The 20,598-nt window shown below is 48.4% G+C and overlaps 1 protein-coding gene across 6 annotated transcripts in view; it reads right to left on the reverse strand.

Annotated features, from left to right (window-relative positions):
• The window catches only part of LOC144113440 (LIM domain-binding protein 2-like), a 302,492-nt gene that overhangs the window by 184,266 nt on the left and 97,628 nt on the right, over nucleotides 1-20,598 (reverse strand). The gene's annotated exons all lie outside the window — the stretch shown is intronic.

The raw sequence follows: 20,598 nt of genomic DNA on the forward strand, positions 1-20,598 counted from the left end.
CTGGTCTTTAGCAAAGGAAATGGTCAGTGACTGTTGCACCCAAGTACACTGTGAACGAAGGGAGGAACATGGGAGTGAAAGAATGCAGAGAAAGAGATTCCATAGTGCAGGGTTCTATAATAATTTCGGCCACCTGGGGATCTTCAACGTGCACTGCCATCGCTCAGCACAGAAGCGCCTTTGCATTTCACCTCCATTGAACAGCCACTAAAGGCAGGTTCGAGCTCTGGTAGTCCGGCTCAGTAGCCGAGCGCCCTCACCACTGAGCCACCACAACGGGCACTGCGAAATGACATAGCTCTCTCACTTTTTGGTGAATGCCGCAACAATGAAAGCTGTCTCACTTCGCAGTAATTATTGGTTTTAAGACACAAGCCTTACTAGCCCTATTAGATGAAATTCCGCTGGCAACCATCAGGCACAACAGCTGCCCGGAGCAGCTCCCCGCCACCCCCCCTCGATTTCCTCCAACGCGCCATTTGCTTGCATGACATGAAGGGTGGACCTCCATGCACTGCCAGTTTTCCCGAGTTTCATATCAAAATTTCGATGCAACTGTTCGTCGTGCAGCATTATGGGCGATTACGATTTCTTGTTGCACATAGCATACATCTGGTAGTCAAGTTTAGGCTAGCTTGTGACAGGGATTGCAACCTACTACATATAAACTCGCAATGTAGCAGGGTAGTCCACTTTTAATTTGAACACGTGAGTGCATGGCCGCAATCTTCAGAGCACCCCTGCATTGATACGGTTGTGCACCGAAGCAAAGTGGCGCAGGTGCAGAGGGGTGTGGAGATGGTGCTTCGCTTCGTCTGTCTTTTGATTCCCTGTCCAGACAGACGCACAGACTCGCCAGACAGCACGGCCACAATCTCCTGTGTTCATACTAAGAATGGATAACTGTGTACTTCCAATTCTATGCCTTCCTAAACATTTGTATCAAAATTGTGTCGAGACCGTTCGTCATGCAGCGTTCCGGGTGGTGTCATATGATGACTCGTTGCACACAGCATACAGCTGCTAATCAAGTTGAGGCTATCTCATGACAGGGATCCTAACCGACGATGTATAAACTGATGATGAGGCGCTCATGCTTTCATCTTCACAGCACGTAAGCAGTCTTAAGTGCCCTCCGCACTTTTTGAGGAAAGGAAAGAACCTCTCACTTCCTAGTTGAAACCTCAACCATGAGGGAAGGGAGAAAGGAGCGAGTGAAAGAAAGGTGTCATAGTGGAGGGCTCCAGAATAATTTTGACCCCCTGGGGGTCTTTCACATGTAATGACATCACACAACACAAAGTAGCATTTGCACTTCAGCTCCATCGGAGTTTTTATTGTTGAGGTATTCACTGAGAAAAGGGACAGCATTGCGCCTTTCCTTCACAGTCAAAATACTGAGGCAGAAGTGTTCTTTAGTATCAGTATGACAAACTACATAAAAATGTTTACATGCATGACATTGCCCAATTGTTCAGGCATTCATTTGAGCCACTGTTACAACATGGACACTTGTAAACCACCTGTACAATAACAATGCAAACATGAATACAGAACTAATGAAATAACTGTGAAGTATATACAGAATGCAGTAGACCTAAACCTAAGAGGATTGCCCAAGTAAACAATACAAAAAAAGATTCACAGTTTCACCTTGCACAATCACAGCAGCAAGAGAAAGGTGGGCCGCCCAATGAGCTCTTCACAGAAGTTTGTTCTGCAGAATTTCAACTGCAACACGCTTGCAGAAGTATGGTATGTGCTGCGGTCCGAAGGTAATTTCTGCGTCGCGGGAGATGCACTCCGCATACTGCGTGCGGAACACGCCACAGTCATTAAAGTTGTTCTAGCGCGGAAAGTCTTGCACGACCACGACCAGCTCCCAGGTACTCCAGTCAATGCGTCTATTGCGCTTATTGTGACTCTCCTGCTCGAGGTAGCTCGAGCCGGTCGATGCAGCTGGACTTTATTTCTGCTTCACCAACACTAGCACCAAACCATATCATAACTAAACAAGTCGATTGTGAACGTCCAGTGCCACACAGCGGCGTAGTTGTTCTGACGCAGCTTGGTGGAAAAGAAAGTGTTGAACACATAGATGTGAGGGTATCCCTCTTTCGTGGAGCGTTTTATTAGCGTGTTCATATAAAAGGTGATGATTGTATCATTTATCCATTTTTTCTTTCTTACCATCTTCAAGTCACTGCACTTGACCTCAAGGTTGAAGCCTTTCGCTAGCACTTCTTCAGGGTACTATCGCGCTCAGCATGAGCTACACCGCGCGAGCGCATGGCCAAGTGCTCGGCACGGTTGTACAGTGGCGCTGATCGCGCTGTCTATCGCAAGCTATTGTGACATGCTTGATTATGTCACGATTCCCTGCGTGTTGGATGGCCCTTTTCCTGAAGATTTCCTCTTCCAGCATTATCTCTAAACTGTGCACACCACAAAAATTGTTGAGGAACTCCTTAACGAGCGAGGAGTGCGATGTCTACAGTCGGCGCCCAAAAAGCTGACCTCAAATTCATTGAAAATGTACGGGGAAGGATGAAAGTCGGGCTCTGCAAAAGAGGACTGCATCGATCATCCGCTGATGAACTATGGAACGCGGTAGAAGAGGAATGAATGTGCATTTAAAATGAAGCAGATTTCAAGGAGAATCTACGCGTCGCTTCCGTCGAGGATGCAGGAAGTGGTCGCCATTCAAGGGGTGATTACACGATACTAAATAGTGACAACTGCTTTTGTTTTCCTTTCTGGGTGTTCGTGGTTTGTAGTTTCTGATTTTATTTTCAAGTTCTCTGAGCCAACAGCTCGCTGTATTGAATTTGCTGCATCGCTTTACGTGTGCGTTCCAGTTCTCGTCTACTTGCTTCTCATCAAAAATTTCCTTACAATTTGTTAGCTTTTATTTTGGTGCACAACTCGTGCGTTTCTTCCTAATTCTATTGTGATATTAAAGGAATGGTTTGCAGTATTCGTATTGTATATAATATAATTACTTTAGCGAGAATTTTTACTTTATGATAGTTTGCTTTCTATTTCAATGAAGAAATATTACAGTTGTCAATGTTATATCTTTAATAACTTCTTTAACTACGACATCTCTGACTGTAGCTTAAATTCTCAGTAGCACAAAAATAAAAGAAACAAAAAGTGATGCACTTCGGAGTTCACTCAAATACCAAAAAACCAATTTTAGTGAGAAAGCATTATTTCTATAATTGTCAACCAAAGCTGTCAGTATCGGCGGGGTTGTCCGGGAAAACTGCTCCCCGAAATTTGCCGTGATGTCAACGGTTATTGGTCATAAGGTACAAGGCAGTATGTACACGTGATTACTACTGATCCAATTTAACCTCCTGATATATCTCCTACTCCACAATAATCGACTCCTTAATTCATCTCAGGCTTTCGCATTCACAGCAAGCAAGCTGTCCTAGTGCCATCCAAAACTTTTTCATTCAGACTGAATATATCTCTCAGTGAGCACACGACCTGTCGGAATGCCAATTAAGTACCATAGTAAAAAATACCCTGCACAAGACCTTGCGATCACGTATCTTGGAAACGTCTTTCCTGGTGCTACTTTGCATGACCTGACTGGGGCCTAATGTATTCTCGTAATGCCTATAATGATCGGCAAAATCGGGGTTTGGGGCCTTAGTTATTGAGCACTGTAAAATTTCGATATCATTTAACACACCTTAAGGAGGTGCAGTGCGTTCTGGAGCAATTACACATGAGGGAAGTTTGTGAAGGCGACCCGACGCGTGATCCCAGGAGTTGCCGCAAGTGAACAAAGTAGGCTGCTATGGCCAAATGCGAAATGCTGCTACAACGGAGAACGGCGGTGGTAGCAATGGCAACGCTTTGCCGCATTAGTACCCGGTCCAAGCACGCAGTCTGTGATAACCAACTTTCGCACGCAGTGCTTCGTCGGTGGAAAAGGCGCAGCATAACCTTGCAGTTTCTTCCCCAGTGAAAAAAAAGTGAACAAGAAAAATATGATGTGCCCTTCAGATAAACGGGGCCAAGGGGTTACAGCACGCTTGCTGGAACAGCTACACCCTCTCCGGATAGAAAAGACGGCCCGATCGGCGCCACTGTACAACCGTAGCGAGCGCCCAGCCACGCGCTCGCGCGGTGTAGCTCATACTGAACGCGATAGGACGTCTCGAACGCCGCGTTCACTTCCGCTTCCATTTCCGGCGAGAACTCAGTTGTTCCGAAATTCACGGGAACACTGGTTAGGGTTGCCATCCGCCCGTGCTCCTCTTGGTGTTCGGCGTTGAGGAGATTACTTCTCACGTAAACGTACCACTCAGCAGAATCCACGGAGGGAGAGCCTGCAGTTGCCACTTGTGTTCCGCCAGTCGCAGACGGGTACGTTGTCTTGGCGAGGAAGCACAGGGTCGCTTGGCTGAGCTGAGGGCTTTGCGTCAGTCTCGCACAACGGGGTCTTTGCGACCGAAGGCTGTTTTGTCAGAAACTTCAAGCAGAAATACTCTTCCGCTTTAGCCAACGCCGACTCGGGCACCACAGCTTTCGCGTTCTATGGAATACGTCGCGGAGCGAAGCCGCGATATGCGTTTCTTTCACGGCCGCTTAAGTTCTCACCGGTTGCACGTCGGCGATCACGCTTGCAGAAGCGCTCCGTGCGGTGACGAACTGTCACGCGAGGCATGTATCCACGATACCCAGTCGGTCAGCATGGGCCAGTTGCTCTTCATATGCCAGCGACGAGATGCAGAAAAGGCAGACTCGTAAAGCGTTCGAGCACCGGGTGAGCTCGTGCCAGAGTGCCACCTCAAGCAATGTGCCCAGACCTTATTCGACGCGACAGGAAATGCGAGATCTAGCGCGCGGCCTTTTTTCATGATGCAGTGGTGGCGCCACCGGCGAAAGCCCGGTTCGCGCCCGCTTCCCCCGGCCTTTGCTACGCATGTACGAAGCCGATTCACTTCAATATTGCTATCGATATTACTGCAATATATGACTTTGTTGTGAGTAAACTGCACAAGGAAAAAAGAGTCGTGTGCATATTATAGTGTCAGTGATGCAGAGTTTGGAATATCTGACTCGTTCAGCTCGGCCGTAGATAGTCTAGTATCAATTTTCCTGGACTACCGTGTTATAAAGCTCTGCCCTGAGTAGAAGTTCAAATGCAATATTACGGCAATTTTTTTGTTTTTTTTTTCTCAAAATGTCTGGAGTATCATGCAACCCTATTCCATTTATTTTAAGAGGAAATTTATGCTTTGACGAAATAAGTAATCGATAGAATATGAACTTATATTTAAATTCGATACTGAAGCGAATGGATGAAGGGACAAAGTAAAATAAATCATTGGACATATAGGAGTGTTGATCAGTACTTGTAGTGAAATAACAAGGTACGTGTCCATGCAGTCAAGCGCGCGTTGCGAACTGCTCTGCGCTAGAGCTGACGGAAGCAGAAGATAAAGCAGCTGCTGTCTCTTACCTTCAGCGTTTCATTCTAAAATAGTGAATACCTGCGTCAGCGGTAGTGCCTAGAGATAGTCAACACAAAAAAGTAACGTGAGCCAAATTTCAGGTGAGCGGAAACCCAAATGCAACCGCGGCGAGTAGCAGACGATTGGCGCCGGGCGGAGAACAGCAGCGCCAGATTTGTTGTCATGAGGCGGAGGTGCGCGGAACTAGGCTTTATCCCATGCCGGTCGGCACACCTACTCATCCAGCCACCGTATGAGAACTGTGCCGCAGATTGCAGCGTTTACTGTTCTTAAGGCAAATTTAGACTACCACAGGCTAGCGCACACGCTGATCACGATGTGAAAAAGCATGTGAAAATGGAAGGCATTTAAACATAGTTTCTAAATATTACCCAAAGGGAAAGGTGGCGCCACCGTCTTTGCGAATTTCTGAAAAAAGCCATGAAATAGCAGTTCATTCACTGTGGGAATGCCGTGAAGACAGCAAGGACCACTTGGATTGGCCCTAAAACATGACTATGGCTAGAGAAATAGAATTTTTTGAAAATTATATGTTGCAAGGAAGCGTTCTTCTGCAATCAGTATGTCCTGTAATAGAATATGCGTACTGTACATTGCAGCAAATGAGGAGAAAGGCAAAAAAATAACACAATATGCTCATGGCTCGAGAGGGCTTTCTCTTCACGCCGCCAAATGTAGCCAATCGTGGAAAATAATTTTTGCGTTTAAGCGACACACTTTTGACAGCCAATACTCTTTCAAAAAAATTGTCAGCGCTTAGAATACTACACTTTAGAAACTTCTGTTTTCGCATTGTGAAAAATAAAAACGCTTCATTGGTGTAGTCTGCTATTGCGGGACGCGCCATATGTCCGTGCATAGGATGTTCGCGCAGTGAGAAACTGGTCCGAGCCCCGCTTTTCTATGAGAAACTAGTTTGCGCGCACTAAGTCCCTGCTCTCGGCATGTCCTGGCGCTGCGCTTACGGATTTTGCCAAGAAAAACACGCATTAGGAAAGGCAAACCTCTCCTACCGCAGGTAAGTGACGGGCGTGTTCATGCTAACAAGTGCAACATACGGGTATTTGCTTGAATTAGTCCATGAGGTGGAAGTAGCTCCTGCGTATGCAATGCGCGGCCACCGCCAGTCTTCGAAATGAACCAAACGCAATCCTTGGCGAGTATACGCTAACACAAGTTGCGCTTGTCAAAGTACTTTGCGCTTTTAAAGGGGCCATGGCAGCCTATTTTCACGCATACACTGCTTATCGTCTTTAATTCCCAACAGGTTAAATTACAATTCCCCCAATTTTGAGTTGATTCTGAGCGGTAAATATTTTGAAAACAATTTTTTTTTTTCGTTTCTTTTGCGAACTGCTTGCTGGTCTGGCAACCTCTGATCGCTGACGTCACGAGCGCATACAAGCCCCGCGTCGTCTGCTGCGAGCTGTTGAGGTGCTTGCATGCACACCGTAAACAGCGGTGGCTGGAAAAGTTTTTTTCTTTTAGCCTAGCGAAATAAAATGCATTTTCCGTGTTCTCTTTTGGGAAGCCTTCAACTTAGTACGCGAGCTGAGTGATCCTTGGGAAAGCGGACTTGCTCGTGGCGCCCACTTTCCGATTGTTGAGGAAACAGAAATCGATGGACCCCTGCTTTATTGTTTACGCTTAGAATAAGCACTCTGTTCGTATGTTATGAGTACGGTCTCTTTTGAGCAGTCAAGCGCTCCCGTGTGTGAAAAGCGGCACGTGCAGTGTATGCCTTCGCCGATGTGCGCCGTGAAAGCCGCGGCGTTTTGTAGCTGGCTACGAAGTTCTTGTCCGCTATTCATCGCTCGATAATTAAACTCAAATTATCAAAAAGGTAGCGCTAGAGTAACCTTGAGGCACGAAAGGAGCAGAGAAAAGTGCCGACTTCCGCGCTGCATGTACGCGTTTGTAAGTCGAACATACATTTAATTCGACTCATATAGAACCTTTTTGCAGGAACCAAGCCGCTTACAAAACCCTACGCGACTCGAATGCTTTCAGTGCCCGCACCGATGAATAGTCGCCGCCGTCTAAATGAGTGCTTCGAAATAACAGTACAGCATTTAGCATTTTGCTGTGCGTGCGCACTGTGCCCCAGGAGTGCGACGATTACGACAACTGCAGCCCCGCGCTGAGGTTGTTTACATGGCTGTGCGCAAACAGTACTGCTCGTTTGCGCGGCATAAAACGCAAAGTGGGTTCTTCTTATCTTAAATATTAGATACTCTTACTCACAAATTGTATTTTTACTCATTTACACGCTATGACAACACTGCAATAAGCGCCGATGATGCTATATCGCCTGCTTGGGAAACGCTGCGCGTTCGATACCGGCGCTTCCCGCTAATTGTATCTGCTTCCTCTGATGTCACCAACATTTAATTTTAAATCGTTTTAGCTAAAAATACGTTCGGACATTACTTGAATCAACACAAACAGCCAGATTTGTTGTCCACAGTCGACGCCGACGGCTGCTGCCGGCTGCGTTCTGCATATGCCATGCAGACCGGGTCACATATCGGCACTTCCCCCTTATTGATATCGCGTCCTGCGATGTAGGCAGTCGTCGCTTTGAGGGCACTGTGGCCAAAACTACGCTCGACAGCTATTTGCAGGCTCTAAAACTTGCGAATTTGCTCTCCGCAATCGTCGAAATCGCACACACGAACCCTGCGCACTCGCTATAGGCCTCGTCACGAAAGGGACCGGCGGTTCACCGTCAACCGAAATTCAACAACATGGCAAAAGTTCCTCACTGATTAGTAAGAAAGTGTGAAGATATGATATGTAGCCGCTTGTTTCGCTTTTTTCGATAAGGTACACAAGCGCAGTTTTTCCGGCCGTCGCCTCAGCGGGAGTGAAGGTTTCGCTCGGCCGCGCAAGCCCACGCGATGGCGGCGAGCGGCGCCATCGTGCGGCGTTTTCTGCCCGTGTCGCTTGCCTCGCCGATCCTTTCTATGCGCAGGCACCGAATGAAAGCACATCTTCGCTGGTGCACGCAAATCGCGTGTGTCGCCGTGGCTAGCATATGAGGACCAATAAGTTTTAAAATTCTTAAGTTTATAGAATGTCATACCAACTAGTCCCATACCACTCTCTTCTGCTTCCCACCAAGCTGACTCTTTAACATTACTGCGATACGCGATCTTTGGTCGTGCTGGCGTCGCCGTCGGTCTAGCGTGACAGACCAGTCCGTCAGCGACGGCATTTGCGTACCGATCAGCCCACCGACCGTCGATCGCCGTCTCATCGGCCTATAGTGTGACCGGAGCCTGGCTATACCGAAGAAAAACCGCGTTACTGTTATTATTGCTTTTGCGGTACCAGTCATTCATATATGGGTGACGACTGCTACTTCGATCGCCCGCGAAAGTATACAGGGGGAATGAGACCTCGCTGCTCATATTGCAGCAACGAGAGCAGACGACGTTGCTCCGTGCATGTGCTAGTGACGTCACGAGAGCTTTCAATATGGCGGTCGCTGCCGGTGGGAGGAGTCTCCCGGTCTCAATTTCGATAGTATTTTTTGGAAAATACAGTGCGTCCAGAGCAGCAAAATTTTGGAAATTGAATCATAAGCTCTTGCATTAGCTACTCAAGCAGAAAACTGCAGTATGAAGAACGACCATGTCATGGTCCCTCTGAAGCGTCTCCGGGACTCCGACCAAACATGTGCAGAGTGGTCACGGTAGCCGACTGCTGAGTTCTCAGTTCACAAAAACCTTGTTCCCTTCTTTTGCATTTCAGTGCACAGTCAGCACAGGTTCCCGCAGAGCAAAACCCAGCTTGCTGCATAAATGGCTCCCAGTGAGGGGGCAAAATGACTATAGGCCTAGCAGACACCAGACACTGCCCTCAGCTCACTTCAAGTCAAGCGCCTTTGGATGCTTCAGATCTGAACTGCGTGCGTAGATGCACTAACCAACCACAAGGCGCGCGAAATTCCAGTAAAAACCGCAATGATGAAAGCTAAACCTAACAACCAAAAAATCCAATCCGTAGCACTGTCGACAAGCTATTAGATGTCAATCCCGTTCGATGTCTTCCCAGCATGCCTCGGGCGTCCATGGTGAATGAAGTGAAAAGCCGCCAGCTTTCCCTCTAATCTACAGTAAGAAACTCTATGCTTTTAAAAACGTTGGTGACGATGACGATGTGATCGAATGGTAAATCCTAGAAAAAAAAAGCGGGAGAGCAAATGTCAAAGAAAAAAAGACTGCGTACTTGAGGGCACCGGCTCTTGAAACGTTATTTGTTTCATTTCGGCCATTCCTCACCCAGTTTTGTGAAACGGCCCAGCGACACTACATAGATAAATATAATGATAAGCTGAAGTGACGAATCTGATAAGCTCAAGAAAGAAAAATCTTGCCGCGCGCAAACATAATGGCGTAACTGCCCACGAAACCTCTGCCTCTTTTTTTCTTCTTTCATGCGGGGTGACTGGAACAACGACAACCAGCGCGCGGCCAACGTGGATGTGGACAGCAGCGACGCGCATTCGCTCACTCAACTGCATTGCTGCGTCACCAGTGTCACCTTTTTTTGCCAGATATACGATTCGATCACATCGTCACCGCAGCCTTCCTTTTTCACATCGCAATCAGCGTGTGCGCTAGCCTGGTGAGTCTAAATTTGGCTTAATTTTGTTGAACAGTAAACGCTGCAATCTGTGGCATATTTTACAGGTTTACGCATCATAGTACTCCGAAAATGGCGCAGCGGCACTGACCTCAACTACAGTGAACTAGAATATTCTAGTCCTCTGTACCCTATTATAGTTCACTGTACCGCAACGCACCATAAGGGGTGTTGCTCACCGTCCATGGCGCTGACGATGAGTCCACAAGCTGGAGCGTTTTTTGGCGTATGATGCCGCTCCAAGGGGGCGTAGGCAAATTACATATTATGGATTTTGCCAGCAGCTCGCAGCTGCGGACACCTGCACAGCTGCATGCCCACCAGCAGGCCCATACCCCTACCCTGGCATTAGCGGCCCCGGCCACTCCTACCCCCCCTCTTCCACCGCCACCTCTCCCTACTCGCGAACCGCCGGCCAAGATGAGGGCCGCAACACCCACTACCTCCCTGACCACACCAACCCCGGCCGAGGGAACCCCAGCCCTGCCTCCCAAGTCGAACTCATGGGGGCCAGAATTCAGGCTGCGGTGCAGACGGCCATCCAGGCCTGAACTAATTAATTCGCCAACCTCACTACCCGTCTAGACGAATTTGCTCGCCAAATTGACGAGCGATTTTAAGGAGCAAGAGTCTCGCCACGTGACAGCCTGTGCTGCCGCGCGGCCTAAATAGAAGGCCCAGTTCTATAGCGTCTCCAACTCCTCCACGGCAAACGACAGCTTCAGTGACGGCGAGACCACGCACTAGCCTCGCCATCTGGCAGTGGAACTGCGGAGGCTTTGGTTCCAAGCGGGTGCTGCTTCACCAGTTCCTAGCTCGGGCAGACGGCCCCGACGTGCTCGCGCTGCAAGAGCCCTCCAATCCCCTCACCCTACCCAGCTACGTGCCCATCGTCCCCTTTTCTCCTACACCCCCTCGGGTTGCATTTCTTGTACGCCGTGCGCTCACTACTATCTACCACCCCTTAGACATCCCCGAAATAGATCATCTCCTCATCGAACTCGTGCCGTAGCGCGCTCGGGATACTAGTCTCTTCATCCTCAACGTATACAGCCACCCGAAGTGCCTGCGGCACGACTTCGACCGACTATTCACGCTTGCTCAAGCGAGCCGCACACAAATGCCCCCTCCTGATTGTAGGAGACTTCAACGCCCCGCACACGGCCTGGGGCTACACAGCCGACACCCCCAAGGGGCGCAGCTCAGCAGGCCGGCTTCTCTCTTCTCACAGACCACACCACCCCTACTCGCACCGGGAACAGCGTCTGCGGCCTTCACCCACCGCCTCCCTCACGCTGCGTGGTGTAACACCCAGGAGAATCTGGGTAGTGGTCACTGCATTATCGAGATTATCCTACAAGCAGGCCCAACATGTAGACCCTCTCGTGATGCTACCATCACGAAGTGGGACTCGTTCCGCACTTCCCGAGCAGCCCGCAGTCTAGACACCATCTCAGACATAGCCACTTGGTGCGACCAACTCCAGCGTGACGTCCGCGCCGTGACTCGACAACTCACAGTGGACTGCCCTGTAGACGCGATGGATTCCCATCTCCTGCACCTATGGGAGGCCAAGGCTGGTCTCGAACGGACATCGTGGCTGTGTCCTCATTTGCAACGCTGAACCTAAATCGGCTAACGCTGGGCGTCAAACTCCACTCATTTTGCCTCGGTTCGGGAAGGTGCCTAGCACTTCTTTCGAAGCCGTGACAGTATAAATATTTAAAACAATTTTCTAACAAAAAGAAAAGACTTTTTCGAACTGCTAAGTATTCATTAAAACTTGCCCATTGGACAGCATACAAGACAGCTGCTTCAGTGTATTAACGAGCACTGAAGTCTACTAAATCTACCTTGTTTAAAGTAACCCTCCTGAACATTCTGAAGACTAAACCAAAACGCTTCTGGAACATAATAAAACCTGGAAACACCAATGAAGTGTCGTTATTGCACCCACCGGCGAACCTGCTCTCGACCACCTCTGTGCTGCCGTACTAAGTGTTATATAACAAGTAAAAACAGCGCAATTTTTTACACAAACCACACAGAAAGACCAGACAGGACGGGCGCTGACTCCAACTGTGTATAGCTCGAAGAAGGTGAACGCATGCGCATTTTGTTACATGGTAAAAAAGAAAAGAAAAAAATAGAAAAGGAGAAGAAAACAACAAAAACACACTCAGACCAAACCAATTCATTATCGCGTATTCTTTAGCAATCTATGCTCACTTTCTCGTAGGGAGATAGAAGTGGTGCTGTCGCACATGCCACCTCTCTGATAAAAAAAGGCTTCTGCCTGTTCCCGAACTAATCTATCTTTGCTTCTAGGTAGAATTTTAATCTCGCCAAGTCGTGGTTCACAGTTTTTTTTTTCGTTTTTATCAATGCAAGAGCGGCAATGGGCAGGTAGGTTTTCGGACGAGTTTGATGCGTTCCCTAACGACCTTTTATGTTCCCCTGCACGCTCGTTTACGCAGCGTCCAGTCTGGCCGACGTACACCTTTCCACATGCAAGGGGGATATCGTAGACCACTCCCGTGGCATACCTTAAGTAGGGCTTCGAGTGCTTCTTTCCACTGGCAGAAGCCTTTTTTATCAAAGAGAAAGGTGGCATGTGCGTCAGCACCACTTCTATAGATTGCTAAATACACGATTACGAGTAGGTTTTGGTCTGAGTGTGAGTGTGTTTTTTGTTGTTGTTTTTTTTTCTTTTTTTCTGTTTTACCATGTAAGAAATGCGCATGCGTTCACCTTCTTCGGGCTATATATATGCAACATGTGGCTTTCAATAAACATAGTTGGAGTCAGCGCCTGTCCTGTCTGGACTTTCTGTATGGTTTGTGTAAAAATTAACGCTGTTTTGCTTTTGTTACACAATGTTGCACTAACTAGCCCAGCAAGAGGTACTGTTATACTAAGTGATACTTTCGTTAAGTAGTTTCCTTCTTCTTCCAATGTTATCCAGCGTCCTGGTCTCCAACTGTGCGATCATTTCGCGATGGATCCCACCATGTTAGACTTGCAAGGCATCATGCCGATTATCGATTTGGAACTAACATCATCTAGCGGAATTGATGGTATAAATGGCAAATTTATACGGAATGCTAAAGAGTATAGTTCTATCACTTGAAATTCATATTCTCAGAATCGTATCTTCGTGGTGTACCACTGAAGACTGGAAGATTGCTGTGGTCACACCAGCACATAAAGCCAGAGATTAACAGAATCCATCTAATCATTGACCGACATCTTTGAGATCAATAGCATGCAAAATAATGGTACGTATATTTACACATCTTGTTAATTATCTGAAGGATAGCAATTTCTTCTCTCTTACCGAGCATGGCTTCCGAAAGTTTTTTTTTTTTTTCCTCTTGTGACATTCAACTATTTTCCTTCACTTACGACTTGCACTTCTATTTGGGCTCAGCTTTTTCATCTGACTGCATATTTCTTGACTTTGCTAAACCATTCGATAAAGTTAATAACTCACTGCTATTACATGAACTAAGTGTGATGAACATTGACCCTGCAGTTCTTAACTGGATCCGTGGACTTCCTTCTTCTCGTGTTGAATTTGTCAGCACTAATGACGCTGATTTCTCTACTGTACGACTTGGTTCTGGGGTTCCTTAAGGATAAGTACTTGGCCCCCTTACCTTTTTTTTCCATCTTCTATATAGCTGTGAATTGCCGCGCCCCTCTGGAATGTACTCTGTATCTTGAGAGTAAAATAAATAAATATCTCTTGCCAAGGAGCATTCCCGGAGGAGGAGGGGGGGGGATGAGAACTTCTCAATATGCCCCCCCCCCCCCCCCCCCCCCGGCAGATTGAAATCTCGGCGCCTACGTAGGTGAGGGCAACCGGTAAGCTGAACTTCCGTCGCGATGAGGAAAGGAAGACGACATACGACACGTAGGATGCTTTGTGTGGCTTACGGCCGCAGGGACAGGTTTGAATTTCGCGCGGAGAGGGAGTCACCAACCTCCCTGTAGTCATGCCCTTTTGTCCCAAGAGCGGAGTCCGGGAAAGGCCAACGAACCACGCGCGGGATTGCTGGAACGACGCACTGACGACGGCGGGCGCGCCGAGGATTCGAAGAAAAGGGCCCGAGCTGACGAGGAAGGCTGGACAAGGATGGTGAGACCGAGGAGCGAGAGACATCGCTAGAGGCGCCGACCACCAAGCCCCGCCTCCGGGGCTGTCAACCGAGCGAAGATCGGTCGCGAGTCTCGCCCCTCACCGCACGCAGCCCGCCGTGGGTCAACCGTTACCACCTGCGTTGAACTCCACGCACCTGACTACCGCAGTGGCGTCCCGACGCCGGCTCAACATGTCCGCGTGAATCTAGTTCCTCATTAAACTTGTTTGGCCCAATTCCGCGTGTGTGATTCCTACTCTCCATCCCGAAAAGAGCAGTTGGGTAGCAAAAAACAAGGCCTCAAATGCTACAATTGAAGCGTCAAAGGGCGGCAGAACAGGCCTATCGCAACAATCAGTACAGTGGAAAGTTGGGCTAGTCGGTTGCAATTCATTACGGGTGGAAGAACGCAAGGACGGACGAAACCGCGATGAAAAAGCGACCGTTGTGTGTCCTTTTTCTTCGCGATTTCGTCCGTTCTCGCGCTGCTCCACCTAAAATCACAAAAATAGCTGCATACAGAACTAATTTTTGCCCCCCCCCCCCTTCCCCCCAACAAAAAAGGAGGAAATACCCCAAGATCTTCACGCAATAAAGAACTCGCCGCACGACAGTCATATTCGATGCGCGCGGGTCTCGAATTAACGCTGCCGCGCCGAGACCTCACGCGAAGCTTTTGGAACGTAGTTTGCGCGCTTTTCTTTGCTTCGATATCCGACAATGATTATCAGTGCTGCTGCTTTGAAAACCACCTGCTAATATTGCGTACAGAGGGCAAGACACTTGTCTAGAACACCGGAGCAGCTGGGTGCTCGGGACTACGAAAGCGGCTGGCAAAGCCGTGGCAACAAGCAACGTAATAAGGACAGACAATGCAAATCCATATGTAAGTGCGCATGCTCACTTGCAGCAGGTGTTTACCACTAGGTGTCGCAAGTGCAGACAGGAAGGCGTCCAGAGCGCGCAGCTAAGGTGTTATATAGACAAGTGCTTTCCCCTGTGTACTCTTCAGCAGCCTATACACGCGAAAACCTATCGCGAACTGATCTACTAAAAACTGCTTAACTTTACAGCTAACCAAGGCGCAGAAACAGCGCTCTCCCGCAGAAGTGGGACGGCGTTCGTGAGAAACGTGATACACTTCTCGGCCGTGTGCACCGCTCAGTTTTGACCAGCGTTACGCGTAGACGTCCTCAGTAAGTGGGCAGAAAAAGCAGTCAGCACGAAAAAAAAAAACAAGACGAGGCACCGGCGCGAAAAACGGTCCAAGCCTCGCCTCAGAGCCGCTAAACGAGGAGCCCGCAGTCTGTTCTGGTCCGCCTCTTTTCGCCCTCTGCGCGCAACGTGTCAAACGACTTTCATTAGGCGACGCTAGCCAACACCCTCTAAATACTTTCTTCAGGCCTCTCCAGGCCCTCCTTTCCACACGCGCTACGTCACGCCAAGTGTCCGGTCAGGCTGCTCACCAAGCGCGGCTCCGCTCCGCTCGGTTGTCTCCCTCGATGTGCTCGCGCTTGCCCGGGCAAGCACAGACACGAACGCAGTCTTGCAGTGAGCGTCTAGCTGCTGCTTGAGTCTTTCAGCCTGGCGTTGGGTGCATTTCCGTTCGCTCCTCGCACGGCTGTGTCTGTTTCGTGTGGCCGTTTCTTGTGTGGCGTGCGTACCTGTGCTAGCGCACGAATGGGAAACTGATTGCCTGCCGTGTAGCGAGTGCAACTTCGTGAAACATGGGCCGGTGCTGTGTTCCCGGGTGCCGCGGGAACTACCAGAATGGTCCCAAAGTACGTGTTTATTGCTTCCCAAGAGACGAAGTACGAAGAAAAGCCTGGTTGCGAGCCATTCCACGGAAGGATTTCACACCTACAGAGCATTCGAGGGTAAGACTCTGAAATATTGCTTAATAGGCGCTGGTAATTATCTTAGTTGTGAGCTGTCGCTCCCGGAAAGGCATGCTGTCTTTGTAGGCAATGATATCACTTCTTACACTTATGTATGAATTGTCCAGGAAGCATTTAGTTCTGTGGATGTGCATAAGGCTTGTGTAAAAGCTGTGTAAATATGTAAAAGCTGTTCACTATTCAGACTCTTTTTACTTAGTGTTTTAGGCAATGGAGAGTCATGGCGAATGGCCTTGCTTCATTTTCTCGTGCAGGTGTGTGAACTGCACTTCCACGCAGGCGACTTCATTACGACGTTGTCACACCAAGATGAACTGACAGGGAAAATAATAGAGGTGAAGCGTGACAGGCTACAGTTGAAGATTGATGCTGCGCCTTCTGTTTTTCCAAACTGCCCAAAATACTTGTCCTCAACGCCTGGACGGAGTGAATCGCCAGAGACGAAAAAAGCAAGAAGGGAAAACGCTGCTTTGCAGGAGGCTATGAGGAAGTCACTTCAGTCTAATGAGCTTGAACAGAAAAGAAACAAAGTTTCATCTTACGAGGAGTTCAAATCTAAGTTGCCTGGAATCTGCAACACGAAATTCTGGACCGTTTCTGTCGATGAGCAGTGCGTTAGGTTCCTTCTCATCGAGAATGATCCTTCACCTAATGTGAAATGCGCCTTGGTAGTTCTCCCTGATCTGTCACTTTCTGTTTTCTTGAATGGAGTGAAGCTTCTGTCGCTTCCTTCAGGCAGGATTCTGCCAGCTCAAGTATGCGACACCTCCAGCCTGTCCTTGCTGCTAGAAGAACTCGAGATAGGCTTGCATAATATACCTGAGGTGACGAAAGAGTCGAAACATACTAAAGTATTGCAGTTTGTCGGTTCACTGCTTGCAGACCTCATTGAGGACAGTGATACGACGAAAGAACAGTCTTCTTTGCTGAAATTTCTGGTTGAGCAGATAGAGCTTCTCCTCGCGAAACAGCATGTGTATAGCGCAGAGCTGCTGGTATTCGCCAGTATTTTGAATTCAATTTCTCCTCACGCATATCACTTCACAAGAGCTGCATCAAGAATCATTCTGCCCCATCCTTCCACACTGCGCCGTGTTTGCTCAAATTACAAAGCTGACCCTCTTGTGGAGCAAAATCAACCGCACTGTCTCTCCTACATCCGAGAACGAGTCAAATCAATGAAAGACCACGAGAAGACAGTGACCCTGATGATCGATGAGATCCACATAAAACCATACTTCGACTACAAAGGGGGCACAATAGTAGGATCGTCGGTTCATTCAACGGAACCAGCAACAACAGCCCATGTGTTCATGGTACAATCACTCCTTTCTGCAAACAAGGACGTCATTCACATATTACCTGTGAGCAAACTGAGCGCAGAAATTTTGCACGAGCATGCTAAGAACATAATCATTAATGTTGAGAAAATGGGGCTCAAAATTATCGCTGTGATAACGGACAACAATGCTCTGAACCGCAAGATGATGTCGTTATTTGCTACAAGTCCTCAGGTGAGCATTGTCTATCCCCATCCAGCCGATAACGCTCGCCCTCTTTTCTACGTGGTCGATCCTGTGCATCTCTTGAAGTGCATTAGGAACAATTGGATTAACCAGAAAAACCCTGGAACATGCCTCTATTTCCCTGAAATGGACTTGAGTGGAGCAATGCCCGAAGGGCCTCCTCGTATGAAAGCTGCTTCTTTCGCAGCTGTGCGGCAGCTTTATTCTTCAGAGAAGACGTCGCTTGTGAAGGCTGCTTACAGACTGAACGCAAAAGCCGTGAATCCAACCTCAATGGAGCGGCAAAATGTAAAGCTCGCTCTCGACGTCATTAATCAGTTTGTTTAAAATGCCCTCAGGACACATGGTTCCGCGTTCAAGATTCCTCAAGCTGAGTCGACTGCTCTTTTCATTGACGTTATCCTCACATGGTGGCAAATAGTCAATGTTAAGACCCCTTGCAAAGGCCAGAGGCTAAGGGACAGCATGCAAGACCCTGTAAGGTCTGTTGATGACACACAGTTAGCTTTCCTGAGCGGCGTTGTGGACTGGTTGGACGCTTGGGCAAGAATAAACATCACCAGTGGCTCGCTGACGAAAGAGACTCACAGTGCTTTGCGACTGACATGCTATTCTCTGGTAGAACTCTCGCGCTACTGCTTAGAAGAACTTCACTTCAAGTACGTACTGCTGGGCAAATTTCAGACGGATGCGCTAGAAGACCGGTTCGGCCGTTACCGCCAGCTGGCAGGATCACAGTACCACATTTCCGTGCGTCAGCTCTACGAATGTGAGAAGAAGCTTCGTCTTCAAAAACTTTTGACATTTCCACGCGAGGAAACAGAGTTTGAAGACGTAAGTGAGGATCTTGTCCCATGCAACTTTTCTGTGGCTGTCAGCGACGACGATATTACACACGCCCACTCTGACATGGATGCTATTGTCTACATTGCAGGATACGCTGCTCATGCTGCTTTAAAGAAGCTTTCATGTTCTGCTTGCTTCAGCACATTGGTGATTGAAAATCGAGAGATCGAAGCGGAAAATACTGCCATGATAGCTAACCTGTCGAGAGGAGGGCTGAAGTTTCCCCAGCCATGCACAGTTCACATGGTACTGATGACTAAACTAGTTGCAGAGAAGTTGTCTTTTGGAGCAACCGCGGAAGATTTTCTCTCCTGTAGAAATCAACGTGGTGTCGTGATTTCACAGACGATTTCCCTCCTGGACGAACACGACATTGAGACATGTGAAAATGGCCACACTGCACAAACTCTCCTGCGCTTGGTAGTACGCGTTGCAACCAACGTTGTTCTAAACAACTTTTGCAAACTAAGAAATGATGCCATACAAGACAATGCGCAGCAGAAGGCCGCAGCCCGGAAAGCAGCAACGCTTAAGAAGAAGTAAGTTTTATTCCCAAGCAATAAAAATGCTTTGCGCACACTTCATTGCTGGTGTCTCGTCGTTTTTTATTGTAAGGGTCAGATTAGCTGTACAAATACTCAACAGCGCAACATTATTGTGAGTGTCATTATTGCTGTGTGTGAAAGCTTTAAGCAAAACACAATACAGAATAAAACTAACACAATGCGCAGTAGACGGTGTTTTTTTTTTCAATGTTCACGAACTTCTACTTTAACAACTAGATATACGCATGTGCGGTCTGTGCGGATGGATTTTACCGCACGGCAGACATCATGTACGTGATAGAACCTAATAATTAGATGATTAATTGAAATTAACTAATCAATTTTTTATTATAATGACCAATAATGCGAAATTGGCGGCCGTATGCTAAATTGTTTATTATAAAAAACTGTATTAGCAGCTCGGAACTTTCTTGACAATAAGGTGTTCTGCAATAAAAAAAATATATAAAGCAGATAAAATGATAGCCTAAGGCGCGCACAAACTAGCGAATTTCTTTTCTGCAGCAACGACAAAAATGAAAATGAAGGAATCACTTATAAGGCAGCTACGTACGGCAGTACCCGAATAGTGCAGACGGGCGCGGCGCGCTGAAATCGCGGAGCGCGGGGCCTGCACGGTCCCTTGGCGTGACGTCACGCGGCCGGTGGAGAGGCCTTAGCATTGAGAGGGTGTTGCGCTAGCGCACTCGGAACGTTCACAGCCCCAAGGAGGATTACGGGGGATTAGCGCCGGCGGCTCCGGCGAAGAGGTTAATCGCGGTCGTCCCTCTTATCGGCCGGAGAGAGTAGCGAGGCTACAAAGCGTCTCGCGTGGCCACGTTCCAACCACGCGCGAGGCTCAGATCTGTGTAAACGCGCCAGCGCCGCCGACAATGGCTCGGCTCCGTACAGTCTCTCCCTCTCTCTCTCCCCCTCTCTCGAAAAAGAAAACAAAAAAAGGGTTTCCGCGCAGGGAACTTAACTTTAGATGCGGTCACGACAGAAGTCGCCAAGTCTATACTCCTTCTACAGTGTAGGCACACACACGGCGTGCAAAGATAACACAATCGTTCACACATCGTCACGCGGGGTGAATAACCTTGTAAAAACTGCGGCTTATCACGCGGCCACGTGACCGACGATCACTCGGCACTGGTCTCATTACTCCGTCGTAAATGTACGCGAGAAAAAAAAAATGTGGAGTAACGACGGTCGCACGTGCAGCCCATGCGGAAGGGTTGCATGCGTACGGCGGCCGGCGGTCAGCCCGCCGCTCTTACAGTGGCGAACCGCGGAGGGAACAGGTTTCGCACTGATCACTGCTTCACTCCAGGCACCGGCAGTCTTGATCTGCTTCCTGCTCTGTCCGGGAGGTAACGGCGTGGCTCCAAAGGCTTAACTTCGGGCGCCGAGCTGGCCGGTTAAGCTTTTGCTCACGGCACAATATTTCTCGAAAAAGGAACAAAAGAACGGCTTCGTTCGCGACGCAAAAA

The sequence above is a fragment of the Amblyomma americanum genome, chromosome 1, assembly GCF_052857255.1.
Source record: "Amblyomma americanum isolate KBUSLIRL-KWMA chromosome 1, ASM5285725v1, whole genome shotgun sequence".
NCBI lineage: Eukaryota > Metazoa > Arthropoda > Arachnida > Ixodida > Ixodidae > Amblyomma > Amblyomma americanum.